The 26,770-nt window shown below is 46.5% G+C and overlaps 1 protein-coding gene across 4 annotated transcripts in view; it reads left to right on the plus strand.

Moving 5' to 3' along the window:
- Positions 1–26,770, plus strand: part of RBM39 (RNA binding motif protein 39) — a 446,237-nt gene that overhangs the window by 17,428 nt on the left and 402,039 nt on the right. The window lies entirely within an intron of this gene.

Genomic DNA, 26,770 nt, shown 5'->3' on the forward strand with positions numbered 1-26,770 from the left:
TGCATCCTGTGACGGGGTGTCCCTTTCTATAGGTTCCGCTGGGTCTCTTATTGACCCAAATACCTCAGCTGCTAACAATTTCCAGGCCATCATCTCTCTCCCCCCTCTCCCCCCAGCGCTGCTCACCTCTTGCCACGCCATAGTTTCTGCCTCCGCCCATTTCTGCAAGTCCTTCCACCATACCTTTATTCGTGGCCTGTGGCATGCCTTCCACCCCATGGCAATCCTTCTCTTTGCAAGCGCATATGCCAAGTCCTTTAGTTTGCTTACATGCTTCAGCTTGCGTGGTCTAGGGAACCCCCTCAACAAGCAGGCCCACACTGTATCAATCACCATCTGAACCCCATGTTCTGCTAGTCTGTGTGCCACTTCGCTCCAAAAGCGCTCGATAATCGGGGATGACAGAACATATGCACCATGCCCGCCTTCTCTTAATCACATTTAGGACACGCTTGCCGTCCTGCATCTTTGAACCTAGATATTCTCTGGGGTATCATATACGCCCTATGCGTAACATACAGTTGCATCTGCTGTAGTCTTGCATTCCGCGACCCCTTCTTATGGTACCCTTGGGCACGTTCCCACATCCCATCCTCCATCGGGGCCCCCACTTCCGCTTCCCAGTCTAGTCTCAATTGTGTTACCACCTTTCCTACTTTCGACATCATCAGCTCATATATTCTAGATATCTCATGTCCTCCCTCTGCTATGTCATATATTACATCTATGGTAGCATCTGATTCTCCAACACCACTTCAGGCCATGTCCTCTTAATTCTCTGCACCATTCTGTGGTAGGTAATAAACTGGCCAGCGTGCAACCCGGTTTCTTCCCCCAACACCTCAAAGTCTATTATAGTTCCCTCTTGCCAAACATCACCCATTGTTGCTATCCCAACAGGTTCACAGTGGTTTCTAATTATCATCCTTAGTTGCTCATCCTCACCCAGCATTGCTACTAGGGGTACCTGCAGGGAACATGGGGACAGGTTCTCCATCTGGCATGCCCTACGCCACATCCTCCATCCAAGTACGATCATCTTTGGACGCCCCACCATTGCTACCTTAGGAAGCCACACAATCTCTCTTAAATAAAATGGGGTACAATCTTGTCCAAACAGCCTGGATTCAGAAGTCACCTCCTCGGAGAGCCATTTAGCAACAGTTGGCTTGCTATATAATAGACTTCATAATTCGGCAGCTTTATCCCCCCCCCGCCTTCTCATAGAAATTCTGCAGCTTCCAAAGGGCCACCCTGTTCTGTGTGCCATGCCACAGGAAATCCCTGCACATACTGTCCAGTCTAGTGAAGAACTTCCTTGGTATCCAGTGTGGTATATTCCTAAAGTAGTGCAGGAGCTTAGGTAAAACCACCATCTTCAGCATTGCCCCACGTCCCATCATTGCTAAGGGTAATTTCACCCAAAACTTCATGCAATTTTCGATTTTCTTAATGGACACCTCTGTGTTGCGCTCATGCTCCTCCGCCACTGTGTGGCATACATCCACCCCCAAATAGCAAAACGTGCTGACCTCCCAAGGTACCTGTAACACCGGTAGCTGTTTCAATGGGATCCCTTTATATCCACCCAGTGGGAACAGGCTAGATTTCTGAGGGTTCACCGCTATACCAGACAGCCTCGCATATCTTTCCATAGCCTCCAGTATGTATTGGAGGTTTTCCTCCGGGTGTCTCGGATACAACAGCATGTCATCCGCATATAGGGAGATAAGATGTCGTTCCCCCTCCCACAGCAATGCCTATCGTATCATATTGTTGTCTCAAGTATATCGCTAAGGGTTCCAAAGCCAAAATATAGAGCATAGGAGACCAGGGACATCCTTGTCTGGTATCTCTGCGAGTTGCCATCTTTCTGATATCGCTGCTCCTGTCTTGACTCTGGCTAGCGGTTCGCTGTATAACATTTTCACCCACCGTAGATATCAAGGCCCCATTCCATACCCAGCCATGGCCATTTGACCGAATCGAAGGCCTTTATTGCATCCAGTGACACAATTGCCAGCTCCCCTTCGTTTTCGTTCCCATATTCAATAACTAGATGGAGGAGTCTGTGATTATTAGATATATTTCTATTCGGGACGTAGCCTGTCTGGTCTTGATGTATCAGTTTGCCAATAACCCTCCGCAGTCTGTTTGCCAAGACAGCCGTCAATATTTTGCTATCTTGATTTAGCATTGACGGAAGTCTATATGAACCGCAGCTATGCCCCAGCTTATTAGGCTTAGGAAGCGGTATTATGATTGCCTCTCTAAGCGACACTGGGAGTTTGCCCAGCTCGTATGCTTCATTCAACATATTTAGCAGTGGGGGGAGCACTTCTCCTTTGAATACTTTATAAAATTCACTTGGGAGTCCATCCGCCCCCGGTGTCTTACTGGTGGGCAACTGTCTCGCCACTTCTTTTAGCTCCTCTGAAGTAATTGGGGCATCTAGCTCTTGCTTTTCCTCAGCACTGATCTGTGGCAATCCTATATCCTCTAGTGTTTCTGCTATCGCCTCGCAATTGCTCTCCCCATCATCCCCGTATAGTTGCCTGTAGTAATCCACAAACTCCTTGTTAACTCCCTCTTGGGTGTCAACCACACTACCATCTTCCCTAGTTATTGTTCTAATCATGGGCCTGTGGGTTTCACTTTTATATAACCACGCCAGAATCCTTCCCGGTTTATCCCCCCGAGCATGCTGTCTCTCTATATATTTTTTGTAATTAAGGTTACACAGCCTTTCCCATTGTTCCGCACATTTTTCCGCACATTTTTGCTGCAGTCTATCAGGTCGGTTTCTTCCTTAGTATTATCTCCCCCTCTCAATACCCTTTCCAATTCTTCCTCCGTGTTTTGCAGGTCAGCCTGGATTCCACCTTGCAATCCTTTAGATTTCGCTATAGATGCCCCTCTTATCACAACTTTAAAGGCTTCCCACAACGTACCCGCCAAGTCTACACTACCGGTATTCGTTTCGGAGTAAGCAACAATCTCATCCCTCAGGTCTTCCCTAAATAGGGGGTCTCTTAGTGCCTCTGCTCTGAGGCGCCATGTCGGAATCCTTGCCCTTGTGGGTCGGTATTGCCATGCAAGGATCAAAGGCGAGTGGACCGAGAGGACCCTCTCTTTATATTCAGCTTGCGTGACCTCCATCAGTACATCTGGTGTGACAAAAGCATAGTCCAGCCTAGTATTTAACTGTTGCGGGCTGAATAGTGCGAGTATTGCCTCTCATGAGGGTGCCGTGCCCTCCACGCATCTTCAAACCCAAAGTCATTGAACAGCCTCCGCAACGCCTTAGCAGCTGGTGCGGGTCTACACATTTTCCCATCCAATCTATCAACCTTAGGGTTTAATATGCAATTCAAGTCTCCTCCCCAAATCACTGCATTCCCACACACTTGCTATGGTTGTTGTACAGTGTTCCGAAGTATGCCGCTGTGTTTTGATTCGGGGCATATGTATTTACAATACTTAGCTCCCTGTTTTCCACCATTCCCCTCATTATGACCATCCTCCCTTCCATCTCAACTATCGTCTGTACCAGCTGAAGCGGGACATGTGGCGCCACCCATATAAGTACTCCCCTGGCATACGCCGAATATGTTGAGCCCGCTATAGTTCCCTTCCATTTCTTCTCAATCCTCTCCATCCTATCTCGCGTCGGGTGAGTCTCTTGCAGCAGGGCTATGTCTATCTTCTGTCTGCACAAATATAACATAACCTTGTTTCTTTTTAAGTAGCTATTGAGCCCCCGGACGTTCCAGGTAATTATTTTAAGGTCCCCCATGGCCTATTAAAACCCCACCCCTTCTCACATCAGTGCAGTCCATATTCAAATTCAATCCCTTTCTGTATAGGCTTGTTTCCCAACTAAAAATCCCCTTAACTAAAAACACGGCAAACACCCTGATCTCCCACCTCCTCGCCCCAACAATATCTCCAACTTCCCTGAAACTCCCCCAACTTGCCCCGTCTCCTCAACTGTCGCCCAGCTCCATCCCTGGATCTCAGGCACCCCCGCATCTAGCCCTTTCTGGCAGTCGCCTTACTCGTAGCTCAGCAGGGAGGTGTCGCCCTAGTGGCGATCCCCCTAATCTAACTCTTGGGGGTAGGTTGTCTTCGTCTATTGCTCCCTATTCAAAAAATCTAATTCCTCGCACCTCCCTTCTCCTTATTATCGTTACACACACTATATTCCGGTCCAACATGTCCAAATGCCTCCTTATATAACAACCCTCCACCCCTCGCCATCAGCCTCAGCATGCTTGGCTATTGGGTCACTAATCGTTACTTCCAGGACCCTGCTCCTCAGTCTGCTCCGGACAGCCATGCGCATCCAGCCACACCGCTGCATCCTCCGGAGATTAAAAAAAAATGTGCTTTGTCTTTGTAAATGATTTTAAGCTGAGCGGGGTACAGCAACATATATTTCAATCCAGCCGTGTGCAGCCATCTCTTAATTGCCATATAACTGTAGCGTTGTCTCTGGACTAACATAGTTTGTTTGTCTGTTTTATTCATTTTTTATGCGCGCCAGACCCTGGGGTAGCAGGGCGCAGCGATAAGAAAATGCAAAGCTTACATGGTTACAATAATGGCCTGAAATCACAAATAATTACATAATATACAATGTACAAGGAATGGTCAAATTAGAATTGCATAAAATATACAGTGGAGATAGATGCAAATGATTACCGTGGGATGTAGATGACAGTTCAGCTGAGGTCAGTAGAGGTTAGGAGCTGAATAACATTTATTCTGAAACGGAGGTAGGGCAAATCCACTCTTAAGTCTTGTAGACAGTGAATTCCAGGTTTTTGCAGCCTTTACAGGGAAGCTATTTCCTCCGATCGTGGTGAGTCTGAAGTTAGGTATTGTCAAGCAGTTGGTGTTGACAGCTCTGGTCGGTCTGATAAATGTTCGCCTATGGAATTTGTCAGTCAAGTATCTAGGGGCGGAGTTGTTGAGGGCTTCGTGGGTCAGAGATCTTGAGTTGTATTTTATTGTCAGTGGTCAGCCATTTGTGATGGCGTCTAGCGGAGGAGATATGGGTTCTTTTATTTTTTACCTAGTGCTGCTCTCATGGCATTATTTTGTAATATTTAATCTTTGAGTTATTGTTTTATTAGCTCCTGAATATAGTGCGTTGCAGTAATCAATTCTGGAGAGTATTAAGGCTCTGGCCAACTTTAAGCAGCTATTATTGGAAAGGAATGGTTTACTCGCTCTTATCAATTTGCAGGTGTAAGCCGTGGAGGAGGCCAAAGATTTTACCTGTTTATCAAGTAATAAGGTGGAATCAAGATGGAATCCAAGGGTTTTTACATCCTTGGACACATGGATGATATTCCCGTCTATATTGAAGGAGAATTCCTGGCCTAGTTTTTTGATATTGGCTTGGGAGCCCAGGATTATCAACTCAGTCTTATCGTTCAGACAGAGGCCATGAGTAGCCATCCATGCCTGGATGATAAGATATACTTTGTTCACCAATTCCATGTCCTTTTCATGATCCCCAGAAAGCGGGAGGAGGATCTTGTGTATCATCTGCATAGTTAGTGTAGGTGATACCAATATGGTCCAGATCATCAAACGGGCTTGGTGAAGATGTTGTATAGAGTTGGGGAGACACTAGAGCCCTGGGGGACACCACATGAGATGGGGGTGGGATCTGCCGCTGCTGAGGGAGAGAAGACTCTCATGGTTCTTTCACTCAAGAATGACTCAATCCATTTAATGGCTTCCAGGGAAAAGTGGGCGGCAGAATCCAGATGACTACAAAGGACTTTATGATCCACTAAATCGAAGGCGGCTGAGAGGTCCAGGAGTACTGTCCTACCTTTGTCCCTCAGCTCATCGATTTGGGATTTCAAATCAATTAGGGCAGTTTCCGTTCCATGTAACGGACCTAAGCCCGATTGTCTCACTCCTAAAAGGTTATGTAGTTCAAGATGTTTTTGAATTTGGTTATATGCAGCTTTGTCAAGTATCTTGAGAAGAAACGGTACTGTAGTGATGGGGCGGTAATTAGTAGGGGTGAGGGGGTCTAAGGTCTGCTTTTTAAGGAAGGGGAGCACCCAGGACTGTTTAAGGTTGGCCGGGATGGTGCCTGAGGCAAAGGAGGAGTCAATCAATTTGGTGATAAAGGGAGATAGTTCTCTGGCAGCGTCCTTTATTAGTTGCGCTGGGCAGATGTCATCTTTACAATTGGAAGGTTTAAGTGAAAGGATAATTTTTTCTACTGCCAAGGTAGTCATTTTGGAGAAGTGGAAGGAATTGCCATGCACCAATAAATTATTGGTGTGAGGCATTTTAGGCGAGTCCTGAATTTTAAGCGTTTCTTTTTTTTGCTGAATTTTATTTTGGAGTGTGATCATTTTATTTGCTAGGACTAGTTGGATATCTGTGCACCAGGATTTATCATTGGTGCAGGTATCCTGTGTGGCGATAGGGGACTGAGTTCCTTTAGGATGGAAAAGAGCTCTCATGTTAGAATTAAATTTGGCTATACGATCGTCCTACGAGTTGCGTTTTGCCTGGCAAACTTCTTTTTTGTATAACAAGGAGAGAGAGGTTAATTTGGCTTTGTTGTCAATTGAAGGGCAGAGCCTCCAAATGGTTTCACTTTTTCTTTTCAGGATACGTAGGTCTCTTAGCTGTGGTGTAAACCATTTGTTTAGATGAGCTTTGGGTTTGCTTGATCTAAGTTTAAGAGGTGCCAGTTTATCTAGAGTAGAGCATAATATTATTGAATTCTTGCACTAATGTTCTAGGATCTAGATTTTCTGATAGTACGTTGAGGGTGGGTAATATAGCTGGGATGACTTTCTCTGAAGTAATGCAGCTTTTATTTCTGGTTAAGCAAAGAGGCGCTAGTAGAGGGGCCATGGTGTTGGGTCTGGCGGTGGCTAAGTTAAAGGACACCAATGAGTGGTCTGTCCAGGGTAAGGGCATTATGGAAGAAATAGTGACTGAGCAGTTGTAGTCTGCTATCCAATCTAACGTTCTCCCCTTCAGTTGTGAAGGGCTTGTCAACTTTTTGAGTTAGGCCTAGTGCGTGAATCATGTTGGCTGTCAATAAGGCATTGGTATCTGTGCTGTCATGGAAACCTAAGTAAAAGTCCCCAAGAAGGATTAGTTGAGAGCAAGGTTTGAGACTGTTGGTAAGTAGGTTATGGAGATGCTCTTCAAATGTGCCTAACGGGCCTGGAGGTCTGTATAGTAGGTGAATAGTGAGTGATTGATTATTATTTATCTGGAATTTGGCAGATACGGTTTCACAAGATTGAAGCGATTGGATGGGGACTACTCTGAGGGCGAGGCTCGTTTTAGCGATTGGGCGATACACCACCTCTTGCACCTTCTCGGTCTTGTCTGACTATCGTGTAACCATCAGGGATGGCTAACCTAAGCGAGGGTCCTGCGGCATTATGTAGCTAGGTCTCAGTAATCGCAAGAAAATCAAGATTACCTTCAGTGATTAGGTCGGCTATGTCAAGGGCATGGGCGACGAGTGATCTCACGTTAAGGAGTGCTCCTGCGATGGGAGGGGTCTTAGTGATGTCTGTAGCTTGGCTAGATTGAGTGGTAGATGTGTTGTATGGCTTGGGTTTGTTGTTATGAATTGGGCAGGCCTTGGAATTAAGTGTGGGAGTATAGTATAGTCAGGATATGCAGTGATGGTCGCTGATGCTCTCTTGATCGCCCCCCCCCTTTCCTGAAGAACTCAGAAGATCTTTTCCCTGTCTCTATACTTCAGGATATTCGCTATAATTGCTCTGGGGGGGGCGGTTTTCTCATCAGGGCCCTGTGCGCACGTTCCACAGCAAATCCTTGGGAGAGCTTATTTACACCTATTTCCTGCAATATCATGTTCTCCACGTAGTTTGTAGGGTCTTGGCCTTCCTCCCCTTCTGGCAAGCCAACCACACGTATATTGTTGTGCCAAGCTCTTCCTTCTGCCTCCTCTGCTCGATTTTCCAGGTTGTCTACCTGCTGCTTCAATATGTGCACCGCCTTGGAGTTGTCCTTGCTAGTATCTGCGTTGCACTCTCCAGGCCGCTGGTTCTTTCCGCCAATGTTCTTAAGTCTTGCCTTAGTAAGTTGACCTCCACTCGGACCGCATCTATTTTTGCTCCCGATGCAGTCCTTAGTTATGCCATCGTCGTCCCCCAGGAGGCCTTCAGCTCCGTTATGGCTGCCAGAATCATGTGATTGTCACTTGGCATTGCCGCCCCAGAGGGCGCAGCAATTCCACTTTGCGTGGGGGTGGTCGGCGCCTGCTGCGATTTAGCAAAGATGTCCAATGTAGGCTGTTTGTTTTTAACTTTGCTGCCTCTCGCCGACATTTCTGTCTTGTTGATTGTTGCCAGCTTGCGGGTACCTAGTCAGCTCCTACTATAATACGGTACATCAGCTTTGGCGTCCCCGCTTTTCGACCCAGGCTGCAAAGGGTGAGCACAGGATGGTTTGTGCTCTCAGGGCAGTGGCGCTGATGTATTGCGACCCATGGGATGACTTTCCTGTGCTTCAGCCAGCCCACTGTTCTGCATCCACCTCTTTTGCCCGGTGTGACACGGTCAGCACCTTTATGTATGCGTGCCTAAAGGTGCTGTATCACTGCCTCAATATTTCAGTGCCGTGTCCAGTGGGGGGCTCGGGATACGTGGCACCTCTCACGCTTTTTCCTGTGCCCCAAGTGGGCTCGCTAACCCCCACGGGGTGCTCTTTCACTGTGTCCTGGCTACAGGCGCTTCAGGCTCCAGGCTCACAATGTGGCCCACCCAGAGCCAGTGTTATGCACTTGCTAAGGCAATTCCATCATGCAGGGCCAGGCAGTCTCATCCCCTTTAACATTTGAGGCATGCACCTTCAGGGGGCTACACAAGACTTGGCTGCTTGTTATTAGGGAGCCCATCTTTTGGTATAGATCTGTACTACACACGTTGGTAGTGTGACTGAGCAGCCAGGCCTATCAAGTGGGGTAAATGTGAGCTGTACAGATGAAATCGGTTAATACAAGTAACCAAGCACTTCAGGATTCAGTTATGAATATATATTTATTAACACAAGTTTTAGTTGAGCATTCTTTAAAAAGGCATCTGGATCACTCAAGCAAACTTTGCATCACTTTACAAAGTCAATAAAGTTGGTGAATACTCTTTGGATATGCTAATACATTTCTCCTACACCCTGAAGTGACTTCAGTGGCAAGGATAGTATTGCATTTATCATGAACACCAATATAATTTTGAGACTGAGTTTCAGGAAGGAAGGGTTAAGGAAATGGAAAGGTTAGAACATACTTTCTCGTAACAGGAAGACTGTTTGAATCCTCTAATGAAATCTAGGTAAACCTTTCCCAGCAGTAAGTGTTCTAACAAATTACCACCTATGAAGGGACAAGCAGTGCCAAAGTCAGTAGATCAGAAGGGCGCCTTTAGTGAGCCATGACAGCCAAAGTCAATTGGACACAGTCAAAATTTCTGATGCCCTTCTTGGATTAGTGTTTCCCAAAAGTCAGATGGCTAAAAAAAAGAGAAAATCACTGAAGGAACACAAGCTATTAAGCCTGTGCAAGCGGAGTTGAAATCAAATCAAGGTTAAGCAAGTACCCTTCTCAAGAGAGAAAACACGATTTGAGGCAAGAGGGTAAGTTCCACAAGCCCAAAATGTACCTTCCAGTGGTCAACTCTGCATGTAGTCCCAAGAATCTCGTATTTTAAGTTCCTTCCCATTCATTCACAGTGCTAGGTTATCAATCACAGTAGGGTGGCTGTCCTCCCCGAACAGCCAGCCGGCCAATCGGGACTGGTTTTGATCAGGCACATAGAGACAAAGGACAGGGGAGTTTCGGGACCCTTCCTCACTCTTTCCTTCCAGACAAACTGGAGTCGGGCTGACTTCAGGGCTGAAACCCACCAAAGGTAAAACGCGGAAAGGGATCAAACCTGTCTCGATGCACAGAATAAAAGCGAAGAAAGAACTTGCAGAGAATGGGGCAAAAAAGACTTGGGAGGGGGGGCATTTTTACAAAACGGTCACCCATGGGTCCTGTACTGCAGCCAAGGGTTTAGACTGCGGTAAAAATGTAAAGTAAACCACTGCCACCAGTCGTTTAAAGTAGTTAGGGTAACAAAAAATGTTACCCGAGAAAGTAGAAGTGGCTACTAGGTAACCCCCCAGCACTCCACATCAGATGGCGTGTGTGCTGGAGATGCAAAGTAAAAAGGTAAGTAAGATCAATTTCCCCTCCCTATTTTTGGGAACCGTAGTTCACCCAAGAAAAGGTATAGGCTAAGGAGGTGAGTGGATTGTAATGGTGTTTTGGGGTGGAGGGGTATGAGGGGTAGTGCCTTAAGTGCTGGGGCGGAACAAGAGTGAATGAGTCAAAGCAAGAGTGCACAACATGGACAGGCAACATAGACTATGGAGGATGTAGGAGTGGAGGGAGAGTAGCACGATAATATGAGCACGGTATGAATGTATTTCCAACGAGCAGTAGTTCTAAAATAACTTAAAAGCCTGCCAGTGTGGGAATGGGGAATGGGAGAATGGTGGGATTTGAGTATACATTCAGTGAAGTTTGGTATTCTGTCAAGCTAGTAGGAGTTTGGGATTCTGTCAAGCCAGTAGGAGTTTGGGTTGGATTTCCAGAATCAACCCTGCAGTAGATTGTGGGAGGCCAATCTACAATAGTGAACAGGAAAGGCACTGTAGGCTAGGCAAACCCAATCAAGGGAGGCAGAGTGACGAGGCTTGGAGCACTCCAATAATTACAGTTCGACTGAAGTGCAAAAATAATTTATTTGGCCTTTAAAATGCACACTAAACAGTGAAACATCTAGGTAAGTATTGTCGCATTACTATAAAATGCAAATATGCATTCACTCTTGTGAGAAGATGGAAAGTATTGGATTAAAAACCAGTGCATTACAGGTGAGTAATTTGTTGCAGAAAAGCAGTAGAAAGAGTTAAGAGAAATGGGGCCGAATACTTAGTAAGTCCAGCCCTGAATTTTAAGGTATGTTTACTATGGATTGGACGATGCCGAGGGTTGCGATTCAGAATTTCTGAAAAAGTAAGGACAGGTCAGGTAAGTAACCCTCTCAATCCCACTAGATGTCAGGTGTCTGGCTGACGGGCACTGGGCAAAAGCTTTACCTTAGAGTAGAGGTCTTCAAACTGTGGGGCGTGCCCCCCAAGGGGGGCGCGGCCGCATCCCAGCGGGGGTGCCAGAGCCCAACATGAAATTTAAGGAATGGGAAGGGGCAGCTCACATGGTCGGGTCTCAGGCACCAATGAAAAAATGGCCAGCAGTTGCAAATGGATATTCAGTACTTTAGTCACAGACTGTTTGAATAGTACCCAAGGGGTGTTTTTTTTTTTCCAAATGTAAACAAATTGTGATATTTAAAGAATATTTATTCAGCAACAATGGTCACTAGCTGCATAGTGAAGTAACTCCTCAAACTGTCCCACATTGGCCAAAAAAGTGGCCCATTTTGACTGGCCTACACTAGCATTTTGCATTTTTGGTATGGTCATCGCCCTATTACCCTATAGGCCAGTCCAAGCCTGCCGGCTCATCCATAATGGGTGAGGGGGTGTCCACCCACTGGCCACCTCGCCCATTATGGAGGAGTCAAGGAGCCAGCCCACACTGAGCACTCCCTCAACTGCTTTTTCCAGCTGAGGGAATGCTCTTGGGCTGGCTGAACTGTCAAAGGGAAACACTGTTTGCCTTTTGACGGTTCATTTCCCCAGCCGTGCATGATCACTGAGCCATGCAACGCTGGGGGTGTTTTGCTTCGCCAGCCTTTCATAGCTCATTGGAAATGCTGGCTGGGGCACTGCATGTATGTATGTGCGAGGTGGTGCTTCTGCGCCTCCTCGCACATTCGAGCAGAGCAACCTGGAGCGGGGCATTTTAGCAACCACACGCAGGCCCCTGCAGAAGGTACTTTTATGGCGATTTTAATTTTTATTTAAATGTGTATGGTTGTGTTTTGGGACTGTGGTGGGAGCAGGATGGGCGGTAGCACTGGGATAGTGGTGGGAGTAGGGTGGATAGAGCCCAGGGTCTGTACTGGGAATAGGGTGCGGTGACGGCACGCAAAAGTTCATAGCAATTTCTACATACTGTCCATCTGGCACATTTGGGGGGGGCCGCCTGCCCAAACATTGCTCAGGGGGGGCCAAAAAAGTTTGAAGACCACTGCCTTAGAGTAAGCTCTGTAGATAAGGGAGATTGAGGTAATGGTAGCATATAACCTAAACGGTGAACATAACAAGTGGATCTGAGTTGTGACTGGTATTCATGGGAACTACAGAGGCAGAAGCTGGCTGTAAGTGAAGGGACATGGAAAGCAAAGGCAAGCAAATCTACTGGGAAACAAGGCTTGATCAGAATTAAGGGTGTATTGGAATTTAAGGGGTCTCCAGGGAGTAGGGAAAGGCCTTGGGATTTCTTGGCACCTGTCATACAGCAGCATCATGAGTTGGGCGTGCCCACAAGACTGTTGTAAGGGTGAACTGGAGACCATATACTGACGCTGGTAAGACTCAACGGACTGCACTAAGTGAACACATGTAATTCCTTCCTTTCTTATCTGAATGACCAACCCAGGGTCCCTGTAAACGGATGCAGAGCGGAGGCATAACAGGGGACTAAAATCCAATACAGGCGGATAGCAGCAGTGAAAGAAATAACCAGGTACAGGACAGATGGAGAAACTAAGTACAAAGCAGAGACTGGAATATCAGGACACCTAAAGCAATGGGTTCAGGGCAGACGGGTTGCTGCTAACGCAGAGAATACAAGGAGGTTCAAGAATCTCAGAGCACTAAGAACAGGCACTAGAACTATGGACTGAAGTCTAGTAATTGGGCAAGCAAGGAACAAAAGGAAAAGATATATACTGGAGGAAGCTACTAACTCGGCAGATTTGTGGCATTAAATAACAGGAACAAAGCAGATAAATGCAAAAGACTGGACTAGCAGACCGCAACTTGCTTAGGCAGAAGCAGGACAAGTCAGTGATGCAGAAATGATGACAGGAAACGGGGCGTTTGCAGAGTGGCAGAAAAGATACCGGTTTAGGACTGGATGTCATTAAAAGCAAAATAGGACAGGGTTTGTAACACAGACTAAGGCAGGCAGGGTTCAGAAATCAATCTGATTTCAAGTAAAGGTTCAAGAACTTGCAGGCTGCAACAGACTGTAAAAGGCGCTGCAAAGAATAAAAAAACTACTGGATTCACAAGCCAAAATCGGTATATTCAGAAAAGGTTCAAAAACTGTCACAGAAGCACAAACTCCCAGAGAAAGCAATTGACTGAATCTGCTTCTGTTTAAAATGAGCTTATAATGGCCTTCCAAGCCCACAGCTCAATAGGGTGGAACTAATCTCAATTTCGGGCAGCTGTGTTCAATCAAGCAGAGTTCCGGCTTGGCAGCCTGCAGCAGTGGATTGTAGTTCAGGTCTCTGTAGCGCTCCGCAGCCTAGCCTGCAGTAGCTTGGAACAGGTGAATGCAAGGAAGGCCTCTCCAGCTCTAAGTAGCTTTCTGTAAGCAAAGGTACTTTGTATGCCTCCTCCAGCCCTCTGCCTTTTTGACAGCATGCATATGCTAGAATGCATCTGCTGGTTTAACTCAAAACCCGAAATGCGACATGAAATTAGATTGGTCCAAAACTGCAGCGATAAAACTTGTAAATGAATCCAAGGACAGTTTGTAGGTTTTAACTTTGCAATTATGCCATAAACGGAGGGTGCTGTGTGGCAGGTGGTTAGTACCATGACCCACACTAGCCTTGGCCCAGGAGGGGATCCTTGATAAGCCCACCACTGTTCCAAGTCAGGAAAGGGAGATGATACCATGACTTTACGCCCATATAACCCTATGGAGCATGGTGGGAGAGAGGGAGTATGGTAACAACTCCCCCCATCCTCTTACTCGTATTTCTCCAGAGCTTGTGGGTTCCGTCGGGTACAAATTCTCTAATTGTGCCTGGTTGGATGAAGCTAAGTGGTTGCCGTTACAGAGGCCACTTTCGGACATGTTTCTTTTCGGTCAGTTGTGGTACCTATTTTGGTTCCAGATGCTTTCCAGTTGAACACCCTTGCAATGAAAGGAAGAGTTCTGCGTAGCATGTGATCTTGGGCGAGCAAAGAAAACTGGTTGTAACAGGTGTCAACATGATCAGGCAATGTTTCATGTGCTGAACCTGCATGACTTTCATTGGAACTAGAAGTCTGAAAATGCTGCAGTAGGTGTCTCGTAGTACAAGTTGAAGTTAAAGGATGCACTCGGAATGGTGAGCGATGCAGCGAGGTAACCCAGGAGATGGAGTTGATCAGTCACTCGGTTGTCCAGGGACACTTCCGAAGGCTCAGCAGGCACAGAACCTCAAGCATGGTCCGGATCTGCACCATTCAAACTGGCAGTGGCTGTTTAGTCATGGATAGCCACTGGCCACACACACTGTCCAGCAACAGACACTCTAGGTTGGATGTGGACTGGGACCAGAAAGTCCAAGCTCCAACATACTGCCACATGCACAGACTGCTGATTTGCCCAGGAAAGCCGCAGGTGCAAAGCATGAATGACTATCACGTGGCACAGCCATTTTTTAGTGCCAGCCACTCTTAAACGCCAGTTAGCGCTAATTGCAAAAGTGCCCTAGTTAAAAGTTAAAAACACGGTTCAAAATATCTGCTGCCATCAGCCCATCCTGGGCACATTCCATTTGTAACTGTGCGGAAAGATTTTCTTTGCACCTTTTCCCACCATAGATTTCTGTGCAATCCCCATTCTTTTTACTAGTTTTCAATCCTGTCCCGACTTTTTTGTGGGAGGGACAGTAACACCTTCCCTTGCCTATTTTGCTGACTGTTGTGTGAAACGGACTAGTCTCCAAGACTAAACATTTGTGTTTTTTATAATTGCACACATCACCTTATAGTGAAGTGCAGTTAAGATACTTGCATCCTTTTATAAAAAATCATTTTCATTTTTTTTCATTTTTACCTGTTCGTTTTAGACAAGCTGGGATAAGCTGTGGTATTTTTTTTGTTTTATTTTACTCATGGACTTTAGCATTTATAACGAATGGCTAGTAAAGGTGGCTAAGACCCTAAGATGGCTGTGGCATGAGTTATTATTTTTTACTTTTTCCCCTGCATATTCTTTGGACATATTGTTCTTTGGCCACCTTCCTGCATTCCCGTTCAGGAAAGTCCTTGTATGGAACCCCTTTACTGGGGAAAGCCATGGCTTTTGTGGACTAAGGGCCTTTGTATTGTCAACCAGAGGAAGGGGCTTGGACTGATAGTCCCAATCCGCGTCCTCTGATGACCTGTGCTTGCCCGTGAATGGACACCCCATGGCTGTTTACGTTGTTCAGATCCTTACAATTGTCTTGCTCCCAGACCTGAATCCTGGATGTGATAGGCACTTTTACGTCAGACCCCAGTACTGTGGAATGTGGGGTTCCACGGGGGTCGTCATTGTCGCCACGCCTTTTTAATTTTCATCTCCGATTGGTTATAGAAATTTTGAGACGTCATGGAATAAGTTTTCAATCTTATGCAGATATTCAAATCTTGTTTACAATTGACAAGGTTAAGGAAACCTTTGCCAAGATTAGTGAATGTCTTCAGGAGATTAACGAGTGGATGGCCTCCAATCAACTGCAACTGAATGCAGCCAAGACAGAGTTTATTCTGTTTGGCCCTGAGCATCTGTCGGCTACTATAAACAAACAAATAAATAAAAACCCTCCCCAAATTATTGGGAGTTGACGTTTTCTACCAAAGTTAAAAACCTTGGCTGCATCTGGCAGGATAACCTGGGTAGTGAAAGCCAGGTTGGAGCCAAGGTGAAAGCTACAAGACTTTTACGGCAAACTCTCCCGTATATTGCGGAGGAGGACCATGCACTGGTGGTGGGAGCACTAACAAATGCCCACTTGGACTATTAGTCTACTGGTGGGCATTCCAAAAAAGACATTTGGCAGACTGCAAAGCGAAGAATGCAGCGGTTAGGCTGATTTGTGGATTAAATAAAACCTCATGTTTCTCCTTTATGCCGTCTTCTTCGTTGGTTATCAGTTGAAGACCGTATAAAATTCAAGGTATATATTATATATATATATAATATCAACCGTTTAGATGTCTACGCTCAAGGGACCAAGTGTTGCTAATTATCCCCTCATCCACATTTGATTCTAGAGGGGACCGAAGATTTTCTGTGTATGGTCCTAGAAATTGGTCAGGGAAATTGGGACCTTGGATTCGCTGCTTTAAGTTCTGCAAAGCCCTGAAAACGTTCTTGTTTAAAGCTCTAGTTATTTTGGGTTTGTCGAACTGATTCACCTCGCACGGAATACGGTTATGACTAAAATTATTTTAATCTGTCTTCAGCAGACTTCAGTTTTGAGCGTGTTACAAATCTTTCAAATATAATCCAATCAAATAAAAAGATGACTCCTGCGACTCACTGTTTGGCAGATCATCTTTGGAGCCAAGATTTCTATGAAAAAAAAGCAGCTGATGACTTGAGGGCAACTCGTGCAGCTGACCAGCAACGACTCCAGTGTTGTCCCACTGATGTCGTTCTCCCCTGTCCTGATCTCAAGAAGGCCTTCATTGGTGCTTCAAACCCTGGACTGGTCCGTAGCTTTGGAACTGTCCCTGGACCAACTTTTCAGATCTTCAGCTTGTGCCACAAGTCGCCTGCTCCTGCATTTTCAGCTGTCTCACTCCAAGAGCAGCTATGTGGGGTCTGATCCTGTTTTAGCCCCTTGTATATCGCCTGCCACGAACTGAGTGCGTTGAAACCCCCCCCCCCCCCTGCCCCCCACCCCCCCCCCCCCCACCCCCCTGTTGCAACCCTGTGAGGTGTCGTGATGGGTTCTGCACTGCTTCATCTTTCATTGTTTTGGGTCTTCTATTGGAAGCTGTCTGGAATGGATTCCCCATGTACCGCGACAAAGCAAAATTAAATACTGTTGCCAAAAGTGACATGCATCTTGACCCCTGGGACTTTTTGAATAGACAAAGCGCAGAAAATGTAGTCCCCAATGGGTTCTGGAACACCTACGGTGGTCTCCGAAAGAATCAGTTGAGGGGGTGGGGGGGGGCACAAGTGGGTGAGTTAACTGTTTGTCTCCCCTGTTCTCCATACGGTTACATTGGGCACATAGCCCTAACTCATTCTGACTTGACATTTGGGTCACTAAACTAAAGGCTTAATCAATTTTTTTAAATTCTTTATAACTGGAATTACTGAGCCTTGCTCAGCTACCTTACCTTGATTGATTATTTTTTAACTAACCTCGGTGTCTTCTTTGTACACCACAATAGGGTGCCCCACCCAATCTTCTCAGTGCTGTTTTGGAATTCCATCTTAAGTTACCACAACGTTAGAAAATAGTAATAAGGATATAAAGTATCCTAACCACACAACTTTAAGTGTGCCGTTTTAAAAATGCCAGAAATCCATTAAGCGCCAGTCTCGCAGTACTGCCAGTCTACAGACTGATGAGTTTTCCCATAAAAATTAGAACAAAGCAAGGCTTTACTTAAGTCTGTTCGGACTGATTTTCTATACTTTGGCCTGGTGTACAGATATATAGAAGGCCAACCTAGTATTGTGACTGGGACAACTCTGGGAGTTGTAGCCAAACCAGTTGAAGGTAGCAAGGCGAGTGGTCCAGGCGAAGTCTCAAGGTAAGGGGAGTGTCCACAGTGAGCACACAGAGTGAAGCAGTCAAGGAACACGCTTAGACAAACCAGTATAAAAATACTTCCTTACATATGGCCATATAAGAGTGAAAAATGACTACTAATAGGTAATAGTATCAAACAACACTAATAGATACATATTGGCAATCAGTGGAGTATGGAAAATAAGCTGGAAAAAATGAAGGTATGGTCTCTGGGGTCGAGTGAGTGGTTGTAAGTGTTGGGGGACAAGTTGATCTAACTAACGTGTTCCCAACTTTTGGAGTACTTGTGCGAACAAGCATTGGCAAAGCCAAACTATTACTAAAGCTTATAAAAGCGATCAGATCTTTTAAAAGCAAGTTGGGGTTTCAAAGAAGTATCACTACAACTCACCCCGTGTGCTCCAATTCTTCGTAGGGCTTGGCAGGTCTGCTGAAGAGGGCTTGAGGTCGCTTTTCCGTGCCATCAGCCTCCACCCTTTATCCCCAGTGGTTGTTGGTTTGAGCGCTTCAGGTCAGCAATTAATGCTGGTGCAAGGTCTTCCAGTTGAACAATGCAAAATAACTCTTTGCAGGGCCCCTCACAGGACAGGACTGGACTGGACTCTGATTAGCAGTTTGGGACCACGGCCATCGATGCACTGCGTCGCAAACGGATTCACTTGCTGTGGTCAGACCTTGCTTCCTATCTCGGGTCCCCTTGATGTTTGGACCATGAACATCCACAGAGGGTAAGTTTCATTACACAAGCAGAGGATTCCCCAAGTTCCAGGCCTCAACTCGGAGCAGGGACGTCTGCAGCACAGTAGCCCAAACTGAAAGCTGGTTAGCCACTGGGTAGTCCAGGGGCACTTCCGAAGGCTCTTCTCCGTAGGGCTCAAAGCTGACATAGAGGATGGCTGTTGCAGTTCCTTCGCTAGACTGCTGGAGATCTTCCACATGACGGGGCTCTACCATGAAAGCAGCAGAAGTTGGCTGCCAGGCATTCTTTCAATGGGGCTCTGGTTTCCTAGTTGGTCTTGTAGCTGGGCAGGATTCTTGGCTACTTCTGTCCTGTCCCCCCAAACCCCAGCGGCAGCAAAACTCATGCGTACCACTGACGCACTGGAACCAGAGTTTGTGGATTGGTGCTAGTTATTTTTGTAGTCTGTACCACCCGAGTATATGGTAGCGTAGACCGAGCAGCCAGGCTAATTTTAGGAGGGAGAGTGCTGTAGAATCATACCATTGAAATTGTAGTAAACCTATATGGTCCAAAGAAACGCTATGTATTGTAAAAAATAAATGTTTATTTAAATACAAGAAGACCCAGATTTATTTATTTTGGATTTATAAAGCGCCCACTGGCCGAGAGGCATCGTGGCGCTGTTACAGGATATTCACTTAATACATGTTAGGAACATTTCAGAAGCAGTAATACAGGTTGTGACAGATATTTCATAGGTAGTAGTACAGGTTAAAATGACAGTGCTGAGGATGTTCCAAGGTTACAGAGGAACATTATTATTGGAGGCAGTACCTTATGGCAATTGGTCTAGTTAAATAGCTTTGTTTTCGGCACCATTCTAAATACTGTAAGGGATTGTTCGTTTCTTAAACTGAGCGGAAGCGCATTCCAGGCTTTTGGGGCTAAGACTTCAAAACTGGTGCCGCCAGCTTTAGCTCCGTTAAATGCTGGGACTGAGTAGGTGAGAGTATTGGTCACGTTTTGGTCTGTCGGCTAGAGCCTGGTGTAATCATTCTGCTAGGTAGGCTGGGACGGTTTGAGCAAGGCATTTGTGTGTGATCGTAGGGCCTTGAATGTTGCGTTCTTTGATGGGGAGCCAGTGGGCGTCTTTCCTCGCCTGGGAGATGTGCTCTCTCCTGGGGATGCTTAGGGCGGTTCTAAGGGCGCTGTTTTCTACAATTTGTAGTCTGTTAATGTTATTTGTAGATGTGCATAGGAGTAGAATGTTGCAGTAATCCAGTTTTGCACAAGTTGTTGCTCTGGCGATGTTAAGGCAGTTATTTGGCAACAGCTGGGGTTTTACTGCATTTATGATTTTTGTTGTAAGTGCAGCTGACGAAGAGATGGCACTGACTTGTCTGTCCACTGATAAGGTGGAGTCCAAATATACACAGTTTTCACTGCAGTAGAGGCTGTAATAAGAGTTCTCAATACTGAAAGAGCAGTATTGTCTAGTTTTTTTTATTAGGGATTGTTTTGGGCCTACCAGTAGAATTTCTGTCTTTTCACCATTTAGTCAGAGACCATTGGCTACCATGCAAGCCTGGATGTGTGCATATGCCTTCTGGAGGGTGTTGAGGTCTTGTTCATAGTGTCTGTTAGGGGAGAATAATTTGTGTGTCGTCTGCATAGTAGTTAAAAGCTATGCCGAATTCTTCTAGGTCTCTGAACAGGGGGAGGGTGAATAGATTGTAGAGAGTGGGGGAGGTGCATGACCCTTGTTGCACTCCACAATCAATGGGGGATGGAGAAGACCCCCATAGCTCAGCCCTCCAGGAAGGAGGTGATACATGCTCCTTGTGAAAGGTGAACAGTGTCAGTGAGATGTTCACACAGGATCTTGTGGTCAACCATAAGGTCCAATAGGGCTGATTAATCTTTACTATGACAGATCATAAAAACAAATTGTGAAAAAACACACACTATGCTTGCCAGGTACACAGACCAAAGCATATAACCTAGTTTGGATTTTACTTTTGGATTGCATAGAGCATAAAATCACTTGGTAAATCAACTGGACAATATACTTTTCTGAATAGTGGAGCACTTATGGGGCAGTAAAAACCTATAACTCTGATTCAGGATGAGTTGTTCTAGTTGAGTTGGACCTTGGTGTTGTAATATTCAATTAAAGTTGCTTTTCAGTTTACAAAGGGATGCAATAACTTGCCTTGCATAGCTATGTGCCATCCAAAACAAGTTAAGTAAAACCTCTATATACTTTTGTAAGGAGCTACCAGCAACCTAAAAGGTAAGCATGACCTAGACAGACTTGCTGTTAAGCCTGTTCAGAATAAGTCAGTGGAAGCAAGACCCAATTGGGGACACTCATACCATTTATCCTAACGGGAATAATAAAGTGAAAACACCAGCATTACTTTTGGGAAGAGGGGAACCCAATTCACAGGTGAGTAAGTAAATTGATCTTAAGACTTTTGAGAATACTTATTTAAGAAGTCACACAGCTTATTCAAGATAAGTAAATCATATATATACTTTTCAGAATGGCAGGACATATCTAAGGTAAGTATTAACTTTACTCCTTTGTCCCATCCCCTTTCCTCCATACTTGTGGGCCATTCTGTCCTTCGGGACTGGACCTGAGCACTTTTTTTAAAAAAAGCATCAAATAATTGTCCTTTTTTTATTTTTGCACGGGACCACTGCACATGACCATAGCTCTGCCTTCATGAGCTCTGCGTCACCCTTCAGTCCTTTTTCTCCGCGTGGTCTGGGTTGGACGCACTTGTATCACAGACATTTTTATTTTTGTTCCATTGTCCTTCATTCCTGCTCCTCCGGTTCCACGGTCGTCTCTTCTGTCTATGCCGGAGCATCTGAGATTTGTCCTGTTCATCCGAGGGCGGATCCCCCACTCGCTTTGCCTGGAGTGCTTGGGCAGGAACACGTTAGGACTCGCGCTTTTACTGCGACTCCCTCTCTGTTCGGGCACTCCAGCATCAGCTTGTTAGGTGGGAGAAAGTGTTTCATCACGTTCCTCCGACAGGCAGGCCACCAGCTCTGTTATGGGGAGGTCACTGCCTGGCGAGAAGGGCACATGCACAAATACCTAAACACACAACCTCTAAGGCCTTCTCGACTGAGTCATCAAAGACGCATTCAACATCAACAGGGCAGCCGAAAACCCAAACCGTCTTTGCAGCACGCGACTGGGCATTCCTCTGGAGAGGCTGTTCACCCAAAAAAATCACAGCACCTAAGGCCTCAGTGTCACTGACCGCGATGGCAGTCAGTCACGACCTTCCATTCAACCACTGAAAATCTGAAAAAGCCTTGCAGCTATCATTTCGGCAGCTACAGAGTACAAGGGCACCCCCTCTCGGCGAGACTAGTATTCTGAAGCCACCCAGCCTCTCTAAGGCCTTATTAGGAAAATCCTTCTGGGCTACCTTTTCCACCTCCTGACCCTTCTGCATCTTCCCCATGGACTAGGGAGAGATTTGAACAATATATGGACAAAATGGCTGAATTTATTGACTTTAATGACAAATGCATCACTCCCAAAAGTCCCAGGGAAGAGGACTCCTGCCCCATTCCTTATAAACTGCAGACACTTCACATCTCTGCCCAAGTCCACCAAGAGTTTCTCTTGGATGTCTTAGAGGACCCTCCAAGGAAGCTACCTATGAGGACCTTAATCCATTTGCTCAGGACACAGCTGGTCAAGGCCCAGACTGGGATCAAGATCAGTCGGGGGATCCAGGCTCTTGGTTAAGACCAACACACACCCCTGAACCAGACATCATTTGTCTAGATCACCCCCCCTTTCACCTCCACAGAAGGAGTAGTCGCCTGTAGATGACCAAATGTTATTCAGCCCCCCTCCCTCCCCCCGGGTGAACATTCATTTTTTACACCCCTCTCCTTATGACCGACTATACATACAGGGTCCTGCCACACTGGACTCCCTGGGATACGACGTCCTTTCATCGCCTGCCTGTTCATCCCCAGGCTTTTTAACGTGCACATTCCATCGAATGTGCTCATTGAAGTTTTTAGGGGGATGGGAAAGGGCAGATAAGGGTTTCGGCAGGTGGGCAAAAGTGTGGGAGGGGGGGGGCTTACCACGATGAGCACATTCGATGGAATGTGCATGTTAAAAAGCCTGGGGATTAACAGGCAGGCGATGAAATGACATGGAATCCTCCCTGGTGGTTACTACCACTCAGAAAAGGGCAGGGGTTCCACTGTCACGGCGGAAACCCCTCCGGATAAAGATTGTAGGAAAATGTATGCCCTCAGTAAACGGGTCACTGCCTCTGCTGCCTATTCTACTAGGATTACGAAAAATACAACTTTCCTGGCAAGCTACAGCAATATCCAATGGGGCCTACTGCAGGATGGCCTTCAAGAAGTCCCAGAGCCCACCCGATCACGCCTGCTGGCTGTCATGGCTGAGGGAAGACGGGTTACCCACAACATATGGGAAAATACTCTGGACTCTGCTTAGACTGCTGGACGCACTCTAGCCCTGGGGGCTTAACTTTAGAGACACGCCTCGTTAAAGAACTCAAGCTTTAAACCTGAAACTCGGGCCTCTTATCAACAAACCAGTTGAGGACCCCAACCTTTTTGGGAAGCTGTTGAAGATGCCCTGGAGACTGCGAAAAAGGAGCACGAAACACTGATCGCTCAGCCAGATTACGGCCAAACCCTTCCACCGGCGTGGTGGCTCAAACTCCTGCTGTTCCTTTCGTGGACAATCTTTTTCCCGCTCGCCCCCTGGTACTCCGGCCAAGTCTCTTCTGGTAACTGGGGTTAGGGAGAATTCTCAAAAATGTCTTTATTCCCTTCTACCTTAGAGACCCCCAGCTCTTTATCCTGGAGAGAGACCTTTTTCTCCTCTCATGCATTTTTATTTTTTATTTGAACCGTTTCTCTTGGTTTTTGTGTCCGACAGACTGCACAGGCATCATCTTCTTACATTGTGACACACAGTACCCTCAGTGCAGTGTTGCAGAGAAATCCTATATTTCTGCTGAGGTTTAAATACCTTCTCTCGGATAACTACTCTTGCCAAAAGTAGTAAAGTGAAATTGGCTTTACTTGCATTTTACTCTAGCACAAACTATCTTAAAATAGGATGCTAGAGGGGTTACTTTGTATCCCCTTTGCCTATCTTCTCATGTAACATTTTTGGTACCCTTACAATTAATGGCTGGTGGCAGTGGTTTACTGGTGAAGCCCGCCTCTGGCTCCAGCGTGTCTGGCAGGGCAGGAAGCGAGGGAGGTTCTCGAACTCCCTGTGCTTAGTCTCCTTAGTTCAAGGTATGCACCCAAAGGTGATTGGCTGGCTGGCTGGCTGTCCTTGGAGGACAGCCACCCTGCTGTGTGAGCGAATGAATGGGAGAAACTTGCATAAAAGGGCGAGGTCTTTTGCAAGGAATGCAGAGTCGACCACTGGTCGAAGGAATCCGAAGAAGAACTTGGAAGAGAAGCTTTCTCCATCTCATGGACCATTGGTTTGCCTGGTGAAGCCCTGCTGCAGCGCTGAAGGTCCGAATTTTCCTCGACTAGAGAAACCCTGCAAAGGACGACTTCTCCCCTTGGGTTGGTGGGACCAATCGACCCCAAGACTAACTCGACTGACACCCTCTCTGCTGGCTGTTCTTCCATTGCTGCTGCAGGAACCGAGTGCTGGGGGACAAGAACACCAGAATAGAGTGGAATGTTTTTAAGCCAGAGCCGAGCTCCAAGAAGATCCTCCGGACTCCCTCGAAGCAAGGCTGACCAGGCCTGAGCCACTGCAACAGAGTGTTGGACCCCAGAAGCAAGTAAAGTCCATAAGGTATCCAAGAACCGCAGTGGTGCTATTAGCGAGAAGCTGAAACTGATTCTTTGTTCGCTGCTGCCGCCGACCTTCGAATCGTATTAAAGGAGTCCCCCAGACGTCCTCCCTCTTGTCCCCACGACTGAGGCCCAGGAACAATGGGATCTGCAGGAACGGAAGCCAGCTGGAACCATATCTTCAGACCTAAGGTACAGTGAACTAAGGGTTACCTCGTTTGTAGCTTGCCTGGTCTCAGTTGAGACTTGCATTGGCTGCCCCTTGTAGAATTGCTTGCAGCTTTGCTCTTCACAAGCCTCCCAGTTTGTGGCCCAACAGTGATTTCTTTTACAACAAAACTCTTTAAATATTGTGCAAGACTTTTACCTACCTTAAGTGCCTCAGCTCCCCTAGACTTTGCTCTAGCGACATTGGCTGTCCTGGCTCCCTGAAGACTCTTCTAACCTCGGACTTTGTGTTTTAACTATCCCTTGAAAGAGTCATACATACCTTACTTGTGTAGCTGGGAAAGCATTAATCTACATTGCATTGGGGGTTCAAAAAGTGCTTGCCTGTTTGACAAACTGGTTAACCATTGTTTCCTTTGCTAACCTTTTCCTTTTTGCCACAACTTCATTATTACCATTTAAGGGTGAAAATTGATATATTAATATCCAGTGTCCTAGCAATTAAAGTCACCTTAGGGTGTAGGAAAATCTGCGTGCCATCCCAAAACGGCATCTACTTACTTTATTGAACTGAAGGAGTGTATTTTGAAGTGTATTTTTATTGTTGCCAATTACTCCCTTCTAAAGAAGGCTTATTTTAAAACAGACTGCTAAATTAATAATTGTTTTATCAAGAAACCCTGAGTATAGGTATTGTATTTGGTTATTTATATATCGCTCTTTAACCATTTGTATGGCCTCAATGCGCTTTTTCCAGGGAGGAACGCCCCCTGTGACCGTAGTCAGTATGTCTAGAAGTTTAGTTTAGGAGATGGGTGTGTGCATTTTTGCGGGTCTAGGTCTTGGGTTGCTGGCTAGGCTCGACTGAGCAGTCAGTGGTCTAGGCATATGGGAGGGCGCCATTGGATAGAGAGCTATTGAGAGATTTAATGTGTGGTCGGCTATACCAAATTTCTTTTCGTTGGTAGTCGCCGTATGTTCGTGGTAGAGGTACGTCTGGTGTTTCAGTGCGGGACGGTTATGTGTGCTGCTAGACCGGAAAACATAGCTGTAGCTGCATTCTATGGTGCATGGGTGATTGGTCGTGGCTGAGGCCTGTGTCCACAGATGGTGGTGTAGGTATACGTACTGAAGGTCTTCAGGGATTATACGTAGTGTGGTCTTCGGAGTTTTGTGGCTGGTGTGATTCCCTGTTCAGAGCAGACAGCGTGGTCTTGTCATTCATGGGCTCTCCAGTGAAGAATGGTCCTAGGATGCGCCTAGCGTGGGTGGGTATATTGCGCTGTGCCTTGGTGATGGGTGTGTTCAACCCTAGGCAACTTATCTCATTGTTCGTGGTCTTTCGTGTGGAAGGATCTGACGAGCGGCGGGCGAAGTGAGATTGTTTGCCTGTGTGCCACAGCGAGGGTTGCTGGCTCACCTGGAGTTCTTGTTGGGTGGAAGTGTTGTGGGTCGGACGATGGTGTCAGGTGGGCCGCTGCAAAAGCTGCCAGCCCCTGTGTTTTAATTGGTGCTGGGGTGTTGTAGTGGTGTACTCTCGGTGTACCACCATAGATCGGTACAACGCTCTTGGGAAGAGCCAGTATTTAAGGGTCTTCCTGAATTTCAGGTGGTTTCCAATGTTGCGAATGCGTAGTGCTAGGGAGTTGCAGATGATTGGTGGTTGACGGAGAAGGAAGAACCACCAAGCCTTGTGGAGCTGTGGAGTGGGATCACTAGGGGAAATGCTGTGAGATCTGAGGTTCCTGGCGGATTGGTATGGAACAATTTTGTGCCAGAGTAATTCCAGGCCGGTGTTGACTGCAAGGTGGGTGATGCACATGGCTTTAAAGGTGGTGAGTCGGGCAGTTGGGAGCCAGTGGAGGACTCTCAGGGTAGGGCTGATGTGTTCTCTGGCGGGCAGGTTAATGAGCAGGCGTGCTGCTGCGTTGTGGATTCTTTCAAGCTTCCCAAGTTGGGAAGCCACAGCTCCTAGGTAGAGGCAGTTGGCATAGTCGAGGCGTGACGGGATGATGGAGTCGATGGCCGAGAAGCGGTGGGGAAAGGTGAGGTAAGGGATAATACACCTGAGAATCCGTAGGTGTTGGAAGCAGGTTTTGGATACAATGGTGGTGTGTGTTGGGTGTGAGGTAAGTCTGCGTCCAACGTGCATCCATGGGTCTTTCACCATGTTAGAGATTGCCAGTGATTGTCCTAGTGGTTTGGGCCACTGGATTGATTGGGGGAGGAGCCCTGTTTTCCCGCAAACTAGGATTTCGGTTTTCCCAGGGTTGAGGATGACGTGCTTGGATGTCATCCAGTGGTCAAAATCAGAGAGGCATAACGACAG

This window comes from Ambystoma mexicanum, chromosome 3p (assembly GCF_040938575.1).
Source record: "Ambystoma mexicanum isolate Mex_15411 chromosome 3p, UKY_AmexF1_1, whole genome shotgun sequence".
Classification (NCBI taxonomy): domain Eukaryota; kingdom Metazoa; phylum Chordata; class Amphibia; order Caudata; family Ambystomatidae; genus Ambystoma; species Ambystoma mexicanum.